Source organism: Drosophila pseudoobscura, chromosome 4 (assembly GCF_009870125.1).
Source record: "Drosophila pseudoobscura strain MV-25-SWS-2005 chromosome 4, UCI_Dpse_MV25, whole genome shotgun sequence".
NCBI lineage: Eukaryota > Metazoa > Arthropoda > Insecta > Diptera > Drosophilidae > Drosophila > Drosophila pseudoobscura.
Window position 1 is genome coordinate 20255832 of NC_046681.1, and position 10582 is coordinate 20266413.

Genomic DNA, 10582 nt, shown 5'->3' on the forward strand with positions numbered 1-10582 from the left:
GTCTATGTCCTGGTAATGCCAGCACGTTTATAATGCTTTTGTACAATATCGCATTTCGCACATTTTCTCGCGCCCATTTCTTCCATGCGAGTACTCCGTAGCCCTCTGCTCATCAAAATTCTGTCGTATTTTTGTTCTTATTTTGAGAAATGTTTGGGATTTCTTTTCGTTGTATTTTTGGGGCGGGGGGCGGTCCATGCACACGCATGGACTGGAGTCTAAGAGAAATGGGCACAAACATATCGCGTGTCTTTATTTCTACACTTGCGGCCTGGATTATTTATGCTGTTAATGCGTTGCAAATGGCTAAAAATCGCTTTTATTATACGCGCAGTTAAACTTCAATTACGGCTCTAATCATAATGCATGCCAGCGCGTATGCAGCGAGGGTCGCTAGCCAACTAATGGCTGCATAAATAACCACCTTACGAAGGGTCAAAGGGATCCCCGCAGAGGGTTCGTAGGGAAGAAAGGATAATGTGGTACTCGTAAATCATAAGTTCTATACTAATTTAATGTCTAAAACTATTGTCTGGCATTCATAAATACTTTTTATAGATATTTTCTTGATTTCCAAAGCATTCTTTTGGGCACACCACAAATATTTGTATTTCAAATTATTCTTTTAGATTAAATTGTGATATTTGATCCTAGTCAAAACACCTGAATCCCCCCTCGTTCGAAATCATTGCCACATTCCGTTGTGACAAAACACAGAAGGCGCAAAGAAATATGCAAAAATGTGAAAACTGCCATAAAATACGCGCCCAAGTGCGCAAATTAAAATCGAAAACCATAAATTACCAAAAACACCAAACAGAAACAGAAACCCAAAAAAAAAAAAAAGAAAACGAGAAAATATAGGGAATGTGTAGGCGTATGGCAGTGGGGGCGTGACAGCAGCTGGGCGGCATGAACAAAGGCAAATACACACACACACACACACAGCCACACGCAAAAGGAAAACAAGAACATTTTATGCCTCACTTTACAATTCAATCAGTTTCAATTTCCACCTGCCGAATACATTTCCGTTTTACAGTTTATTTCGCCGAGCGGCTGTTTGAAATTTTTTAATTTCAACTCGAATTTCAAAATTCAATTAGTTTTTGGCACACACACCCACACAGAGACAGACAGGAAGGAAGAGAGGCATAAAGCAGTCGGTCCACAGATCCTGTAAAAGATGGCGGCACGGGCCTGCAGACCGCAGATGTCCGCCAGAGTCTGGCTGTGGGTCTGTCTGCCGGCATTGTTGGTTTCACTTTTAGATTTATGCTTTTAGATTTTAATGAAAAGCCACATTTATGTAGATGCCGGTCTCCCGCTCCCCGGCCAGAATCCGACCCAAAAGATGGAAGGGCCGCCCGAGAGGGAAACATGCAAATTCGGTGATTCGGTGGGGAGAGCGGGGGGAGGGGCTCGGCCAATTTAAGGTCCATAACTCACGCCGCAACGTGAAAGAAATTAGTCCAGGCAACGGAGTCTCATCCTCGTGCTTTGTTATCGAAAGTGCAAATCAAAAACTTGATTTGTGGCCAAGACAGGAAGGACAGTACATATACGAAAAATATTAATTTTTACTGCCTCAACAGTGCGCCGGCATATTTCTAACTTTAAAGTTTTAAAACGAGTCCAATTGTGGCAAGATGTGGTACTTGTTTCTCCACCAACCATTCAGGCATTCATAAAGGCCTCCAGTACGGCATTTCCATATAACACCTGTGGTATAGTGGTATAGTGGCATAGTGGGGCTATTCATTCGCATCAATGGCAGGCCTAGTTCACTCGATCATTTCGCACTTGAAGCACAATCGGCTGGCTGCCAATTAGGAGCAGAAATTAAAAAAAAAAAAAGAGCCCATCGGCCCGAGTGTGCTCCATTTTTTATCGGCACGCAAACAAGCCGTAGTATCTAGGGTCCGCCAGTTGCCTGTCCGGCTATCTATCGACGAGTATCTATTGGGGGCGCACACGCACACACTGTTGCTGTTGGCAACGCGTGTGTGGCGGCAACAACAAGCTTCTTGCAACAGCAATTTGAAGAGCATTGGATCAGCGTAAGCCTCTAGCAGCTTGTAGGCAGGCAGTGGCAAATAAACAGCCAAGGATGTTCCACACCCACACACCCACACACACACACCAGCCAAACGCGCTGTGCAAAAAGTGTAGCATACAACTCGGGGCGGCGCCATCAGCAACATCTGCTGCCGTTGCCGTTGCCGTTGTTGTTGTCGTTGCTGTTGCCGTTTCTGTTGCTGCTGCATGGCAACTGCACATTACCGTTTTGTAGTTTTTCATGCATTCATTTTGATAGTTAGCCAGGCGGCAGCTCACTGAAAATATTGCCCCGGCAAAGGACAGCGCCCAGAAGTGAGCTTGGCAGCGCAGGACCCAGGGGCACAGTGGAACAGGGCGAAGAGATGGCACAATAGAAGACAGCGAAGATCATTGGCGGCTGTTCAGGGAACAGATGTACACAAATATACCAGCCACCTATGGAATGCTTTATCGAAGCCACCGGCATGTGCAATCCATCGGGAAAAGCTACATATTCCGTTGTTCTTGAAGAAGCTCCTTTGTTTTCTCTTTCTCTGTTTGTGAAACGTTGATGCCCATCCACTGTGCGAGTGTCTGGGGATTGGTTCAACTGATAAACAAGCGCAGGAGGTATCGGACTCTCTCTCTTTTGCACTCTTTTGGTGGGTCGTGTCTCCTGTTCCGGCCACTGGATGGGCACGCATGTGTGCCCATCCCTGCCTGCTGTGCTGCAACTTGACCCCAGGTCAAATGCAACAAGATGCGGTGCGTTGAGTGCCGTTGCTGCTGTTGCCGCTGTTCCTGCTGTTCCTCCTGCTTCTGTGGCCGTTGTTGCAAATGAAATTTTTCTTCAATTAGTTTATTTTCACACCAATGATTTTGATTTCAGATCCGATGGAGAGCCAGGGCCCAGCACCCAGCACCCAAGCCCTGGCACCACTCTGGGGTAGCTTCCAGCCAGATCCTTGTCTGGTCAATCGTGTTGCTTTTGCTGTTGCGGATGGTGGATGCTGTTGCTGCTGCATCGGCCTGTTAACGAGTGTGTGGCAATTAAGGCATCGCGTAATTGTTGCCAGTTGCTGGCCGATACCGATGCTCGACTGACGCGGCAACAATATCATTGAACTGAAGTGAAGTCCCATCCCATCCCGTGTCGTCCCTTCCCGTCCCGTCCCGGCATTTCTTTACCATTGAACATTGAACATTTTGTTGTGAAGCGCCAATTTTTGGATTGCTTTCCACTTGATGGTTTTTCGAAATGGAAAACCCAAACAAAATAGAGAGAGGGCCGCAACTGGAAATGATTGAAGTGGGGGCCAATTTTGAGCCTCTCTACGGGGATATACATTATGCAGAGGCCTCAAATCAGGTACTCGGCAGGTAGAAGCCATACCATTACCTTTAGTTGCTGCCACACTACGTATACGCCACGTAAGGCAGGAAAAAATGAATTGGATTTGTCAGCCATCTTCCTGTGTCTCGCTGTGTGCGCGCGTGTGTGTGTGTGTGTGTGTGGTAGGCACAACTAAAGGATATCAGCGAGAGAGTAGCACCGCATATTCAAGAAATGAGCATGCGATACACGTGCTTTGGCAATTTGTCACATGAGCCTCTAAAATATGCCCAAGGGTGTACGGGCCTAGGACTCGCAGTGGCCCCAACCGCACAGAAATAGTGGGGCGTCCTGAAAAGTGATTTCCCAGACGTATCACTCTTTCAGCTCTTGCCTTATATTACTCTAGGATTCCCTTTCAAAGCCTATAAACTTTGTGCCCTGCCAAATCCTCATGAATATATTCTGGAGAGGTTTAGAGATAGCAAATCATTGACGAATCATTCCCTTTACTTCCCTGAAAAACGTCTGCTAAATGGTGGCGATTTCCCTTTTCGGAACCTCCTCCGGAACCCTACACACATTCAGATGGCAGGCAGCTTAGCGTGAAGAAAAATATGAAGTCTAGCGAAGATTAGATAATTTTTCAAGATAAACGCAGAAAGTTCGGAGCCAGTCTTAGACGCAGGAAAATTCTTAAAATACACACATACACGTGTACGTATATTTCGGGGCATGTATGTATGTGTGCCGACATTTAAATGAAGCAATCAATAAAATGCTGTAACAATTTCCATTAGACTGTGGAAGTTTTCAATTTGTACGGTGAATTTTTCTGCTTTTGGTGTGGATTTTTGTGTGTGTTTTCAGTATTTACTTTTCATTTCAACAGCTGTTTTTCTGTTTTTTATTGTTTCCAACAGATGCACACACATGAGGCCAGACCCAGACCCAGACACACATACAGATACAGATACAGATACAGTCACCGACACGGACATAATTTAATTTCACATGCCTTGGCTGTGCTAAACTTTTGTGCCTTTGCCCTCGCGTCTCATTTGCAAATTTAAGTTATGTAGATTATAATTAGAAAAGTTTTTTGGCCCCGGCAAAAACTTTGCTTACAGCCAACACAACCACGCCCACCACCCACCCACCGAGGGGTGGTCTCATCATAAAGTCATAAAATTATAGGTAAACGCTTACGTGCAGCGGTGGGGAGGGACCCCCCCCCTAATTAATTACCACGGAATTTACAAAAAGGGTTTGCACAAATAATAAGAATCGTATAAATGGCGCGCAATATGAAACTAATCACTTTTAATTGGTCCACAAAAGAAACGACGACAGGGGAGAGGGAAACATTTTTGGGACCAACGTCCGCAACCCTTCCTGGGTATCCGTCGAAAAGTCAGGGATTTTTAAAGTTATGTCCGCTATTAAAATATAAAATTGTATTGTTCAACCCAAGACGGAGTCCCGAAGTTTTGGCAAATTTATGGCCCGGAAACGGTACTCAAGAAGTATCACAACAAAAAGTTGTGAATTATTAAATCGTATTAAAATGAAGCCAATTAATTGCGGGACTTCCATAGTGTTGTGTTGTGTACAGAAAACCCGATTTGGTTGGTTGATTTTTCCCAGAATTGCAGGTGTTTTTATTGAAATTAATTTCGTTGGAGGCAAACGGAGATCTTGGCGGGAAGGAAGCAGGGAAGTCTCATATAAAATAATAATCAAGTATTTTCCTCAAATTATTTAACGTGTGTATCGTACACACTCCACGATATAGGCATGGACATTTCTGCCAATCTCTGCCACACGCCAATTGTAGTTCTATTTTTTTTGCCGCAAAACATACGAAAATTCCATTACGTATACGACGTGTATACCTGATTGTGGCCGTTGTTTTTTGTTCGCCGTGCTGCTCTGGGCCCTGATTTACAGTTGTTTTTTGTGCTTTTTGCACCTCGCATGCTGGCAGATTTTTTACGACTCACGTGCTCCTATAAAATGGCGAGCAGTCTGTGTCCGTGTCTGTGTCTGCGCCTGTGTCTGTGTCTGCGTGCCTGGGTCTGAAGTGGGAGCTGTGTTAATTATGCTTTTAAGCAAATTAGCAACTGCATTGATGTACGTGAATAATGCGAAATCGATTTTGGCGAGCAGGCCAATAAATTTCCCACAAAACAAGACCAGGCGTCAAAGCAGAAAAACGGCGAAACAAAAAACAAAAAAACAGGTGCCAACATGTGTGTAAATCGGCGAATGTTTTTTGCACACTTTGCTTACCGCAAACGCGTGGGGTTAATGTCGGTGGGGCTTAAAGCCGGGCCCGTTCTTTAATTTATTTTCATAATTTTTTTGATATTTATTTCGTTTGTGCGTTTTTGATAATTACAAAGGAAATCCTATTAGCGTCGCTTATTTATGCTAATTTCGTTATTTTCGCTTAATTTTTGAAACATGAGTGCCTTGTTATCTCTTACCCACTGCACAGCAGCGGCAGCAATGGCAGTGGCATCTATGAGGAGGAGCTGCCGTTAATTTCATTTGCCTTCTATGACAGGGGGCACTCGAGGTGGAGAATGGAGGAGTCTGGTGCAGAGGCGGGCCCAGCACGCACCATTCAAATTAAGCAATGCGTACATTATAATCTTCTATTCGATGGGCGGCAGACGAGTGTACCTGTGCTGGAGATGGAGGAGATCCCTGCCATGTCGCTTTCAATTATGTCACATGCGCAGTGCCTCTCCTTCGGGCCGGGCCGGGCCGGGCCGGGCCGCATGTCTGCCAGTCGAGCATAACAATCACGACACACGCCCAAGATTGTCATCTATTAGGGGCAAATGTCCTTTGCCACTTAGCCCCACCATCCCCACTCCCACTCGCAATACCAGCCCACACACGAATCTATCCCCAGGCCAATTTCTGATGAATTTTTACCTTTTTCACTTTATGCGACATGAATAGACGTCGAAATTTTTGGCGTGGCCTCTTAATTGGCAAACCTTATTAATATTTCATTATGTCTGATATTCTTAGAAAACAAATTTTTTTGCATTATTTTCTACATTTTATTTTGTTGTACACGTAAGCCTTCAAGGCATCCGGCACAAAGCGAACTAATTAAAATGCAACCTGAGTTTCTGAAAAGGAAAAGAAAGGGTACAGAGGAAGTGAACGAACAGGGTGTCCTGTGTATCGATCCTGTGGTCGATAACAGGACTTTTAATCAACAGATTGTAGTCTGAAGTATAATTAATCCACTCTCTTGTTGGGAGCATATTTGATATGCCTTTTGGGCCAATTACCTATTTTATTGCCGGCTATAAAAAGTCAACTTTTGTTGCCCAACGTGCTCTCAAGGCACTCCTCGCTCTAGATCAAGAAAATCTGCTCCATTGTTTCAATTTATTATTAACTTTTATACCTTAAACGAAACTTTATTTACCAATAAATGTGCTGCAGCTCTCTCGGCCGGGCGCTGGGGCTGAACAATTTTTATAGCTTTTTAAGCCAATTTTCGTTAACGCCCCAATTGCTGGCCCATTTATGCGCTCTTGTCAAAGGTGAAGGTCATTAAAATGGCTCTCGGCTCCTGTTACCCGCTTTGATTGTGAGCTCATCCGATTTGTGAGCTTAGGCAAATTCTGTCAAGCCCTGGTAATTGGCTCTAACTCCCAGGTAAGTTGGCAGTTGTCCGATTTGTATTTTGCGAGCCCCAAAAACAAAGTTCAACTACAAGTTTGTAAATTTCCCAGAAAACAGGAACCCAGAGGGAGAGGCCGGCCTTGCCTTGCTTGATTTACTTTTATTAGCCGTATCTTTCGGGCTTTCGGGCTGCTACTCTTTGTATTTCTGGCGAATACTTGACATTTTTACGAGTATGACAAGAAACTGTCTGATGGTAGATGGTAGCTGGTAGATGGTAGAGGAACTCATGGAACCGTCATGCCACTCACATGCAATTCCTGATTTTGTCATACCCTCGCACCCGGCCCCGGGGCCCTGGTGAAATAAAAATGAGCTACTGAGCTGTGACGACAACGACAGCGTTCAAAACCCCACCGCCAACTATCCAACAACGGGAATAACAGCCTGGCAGCCTTACAGCCCCACAGCCCCACAGCCTCGCAGAAAGGGAGAACAAAAATGGGAAAAAATTACTAGCATAATAACGCAAATATTTTATGATACACAGGCAGCACAGGCAGCAGCAACAACAAGTCTGGGAAATCAGAGGAAAGCCAAGAACTTAAGTAGCTCGGGGCGAGCGAGCAAAGAAACAAAGTAAATAAAATTTTCTTTTATTTTTTTTCGGCTACAAAATTTCCGAGTGTATATATTTTGACTTTGTCATTGAGTTTGTAACAAAGGGAATCTATTTATATATTATTTATAAGCAAGTGCAAATTATTATTGATTCGGTTGAAGGATTCCTAATAGTTTTCCAGGATAGAAATGATCTATTGATTCCATAGCTCCCAGGTTTATGAGGATTTTTGCCCTTAAAACTTTCTTCATTGTCTCGGAAGAGTATTTACAAATTTACCATTAAAAAAACATGGAAATTCTCACTTTGTGTTTTTTTTTTTGGATGATACTTCGTTTCTTATTTATACGCTGGCGGCGCACGCATAACTTGCATTGAGGTTAATTTTTGTTGGGGTTGTGATTGGGGTATTTTGCCCTCCGCGTTGACATGGGGGCTAGATGATGGAGGGGGGGTGCCCTGATGGAGGGGGGGATGACGGATTGCAACTACCCAGAGCCAGCTGATTGTGAATGCCTCGGGGCGGAGACACAATCAGTTGTGCCCGCTTTGGGCCAATGGATGCTTCATTTAAAAAGCAAATAAAATTAAAATACGCACACACACACACACATACAGAGAGAAGTATTTATATGTTTCAATGTGTATATGTAGGAAGGTTTTTTGCCAGATCAAACAGTCGAATTATGGGCAAATACGTGCATCCAGAGCCGCTGAGACTTCAATCATGGCCAGCTTGGGGGCCAGATTTGCTGGGAGTATCTGTGCGATGGCGATGGCAAATTAAAAGCAAATATCATTGGCGAAAAAAATCAATTAAAATCAAATAAGGCTTTGGGTAAATATGCAGCTGATTTAAAATTATTTTTATGCTGCCACAAGCGGCAGGAACGGCAGCTGATGCCTCTCTTGCCGCCCTTGCCGCCTCATTAAAGCACACAAATTATTGAAAGAACGAGGGCCAGGCACCAGGCACCAGGCACCAAGACCAGGACCAGGACAAGGCCTGAGCCAGGACCACGACCACGACCAGGACCAGGACCTGGCCTGAGCAATTGGCAAGCCCTCGGAATCAACAGGGACCACCGACACTCGATAGTGTTTCAATGGGCGCTTCGCCACTCGACACGGCCATTGCAGTCGTGGCGGCATTGCAGTCTCTCCTCCTCCCCCCCTCCCAACCTCGCCCAGCCGCACTGTGGGCCTCATCAGTCAAGTGCAATTCAATGGCGGCTCCACGGACTCCGATTCGAGGACAAACAAGAAAGCGGACAATTAATAAAAATGGAATTTACTTTTATGCATCGCCCTGCACTCGGACTCTCTCTCTCTCCCTTTCTCTCTATGTCTCTCTGTCTCCATGTCTCCCTGTCGCTGTGGCTGCCGCCATGTCCGGCAATGTCAAACAATCTTTTGGTCCTTTTGTGCACTTGTTGGCAAATTATTCCGCATCTCATCATAATGATAATTACGTGGAGAGGGTGTCATTGGAGAGCGGCTTGCCCGTCGAAATGTTTCGCCAAGAAAGAAGATTGTTGAAATAATCGATTGACCAATGCGTCTGACAGGGCCCCAGAGTGATTTATACTGGAAAACAGTCAATCAAATTAAGGCGAGAACGGGCCGCGCCAACGAACTGATGTTCATCGAACGGAGACCATTACCATACCGACCATCCCCGGACTGATTGAAGCCTTTCATTTCAGTTCACAAATTAAAGAGATTCTGCCAGCGGCTGAGCAATGTATATTATGGAACAATGGAGCTTACAGCGCCTGATAGAATAACATTCTGAATGGCACTTTCCTCTGGATTTTCTTATACAGATTCGGGGGGGGATTACAGGAAGGCAATGAACAGTACAGGAACGTAGTCCAGTCCAGATTGCTGATGGCTGATTGAAGGCATTCCCTCGACAAGGGGCTGGAAATAAGAGGATGGTTCGACTAAGGAAAGATACAAATTCTATAGGTTTTTGCGTGGAGGAGTGGATTCATGTAGGTATAAAAAAGGTTTCCAGAGCAGGATAGAAGGAAAAACTCTCGATTCACATTCCAAAGGGCTCTCACTTTCCATTTTTCTGATCTATCTACACTTTTTCTGCCATTTCTGTTTTCAATGAAGGAGGGAAAGGCTGGAACTTCTCCTTTAAACAATGTCCCCAACCTTTGGATGAGCTTCCTTTTGGTTTCCCCCCCCTCCACAAAAAAAATCACTAAATTTCAATTGTAATTGTCCCACAAATGCACGGTCTAATCTGGCAAATGACATCGGACTCTGAGGCGGCTTTTGTCATAAGTTCCACCCGTGGCCATTTACATCTCGACCAACATCTCATTTGGTTATCTCGGATCCACCAAGTTTGCTTTTGCCACATTTATTTGCACCCAACCTTGTGCCCGCTTAAGTGGCTAAAAAAAAAAATATAAGAAAAAGCGAAAACTTTTCTGGCCGCAGCGAACTAAAAATTAAAATTAAAAATTATTACACACAATTCGGAGAAGGAAACCTTTTTTTCCGCCCCGCTTAAATTACGGCGACAAGGTATTTGTGCTTAGGGGGGAGGGTGGCGTGGGGGTATGGGGTGATGGGGTCGCCCGGTTAAACAAAGGCCAAAGGCAACCCTTGAGCAAATAATACTTAAACCCTCATTAAAGTAACTGAAAAGTTACAAAAAAAAAGAAAAAGAAGAAGAGAAACCCCAAGGAAAAGCAAATGAAAAACAGGGAAAAATGTCACCCTTGCTCTGTTAATAAAAACGAAGAAAGGGCAAATACGAGTACGAATGCAAACTTGCCAGCAAGTCAAGCAAATTTGGCCAATTTGTTCCTGTTCCTGTTTCCTGGTGTCCATTGTCCGTTGTCCACTGTCCTTGGATCCAGTCCCCGGTTCCACTCTCGTTTTCCCCGTTCAAAGTAATTAAGTTTTGTTTG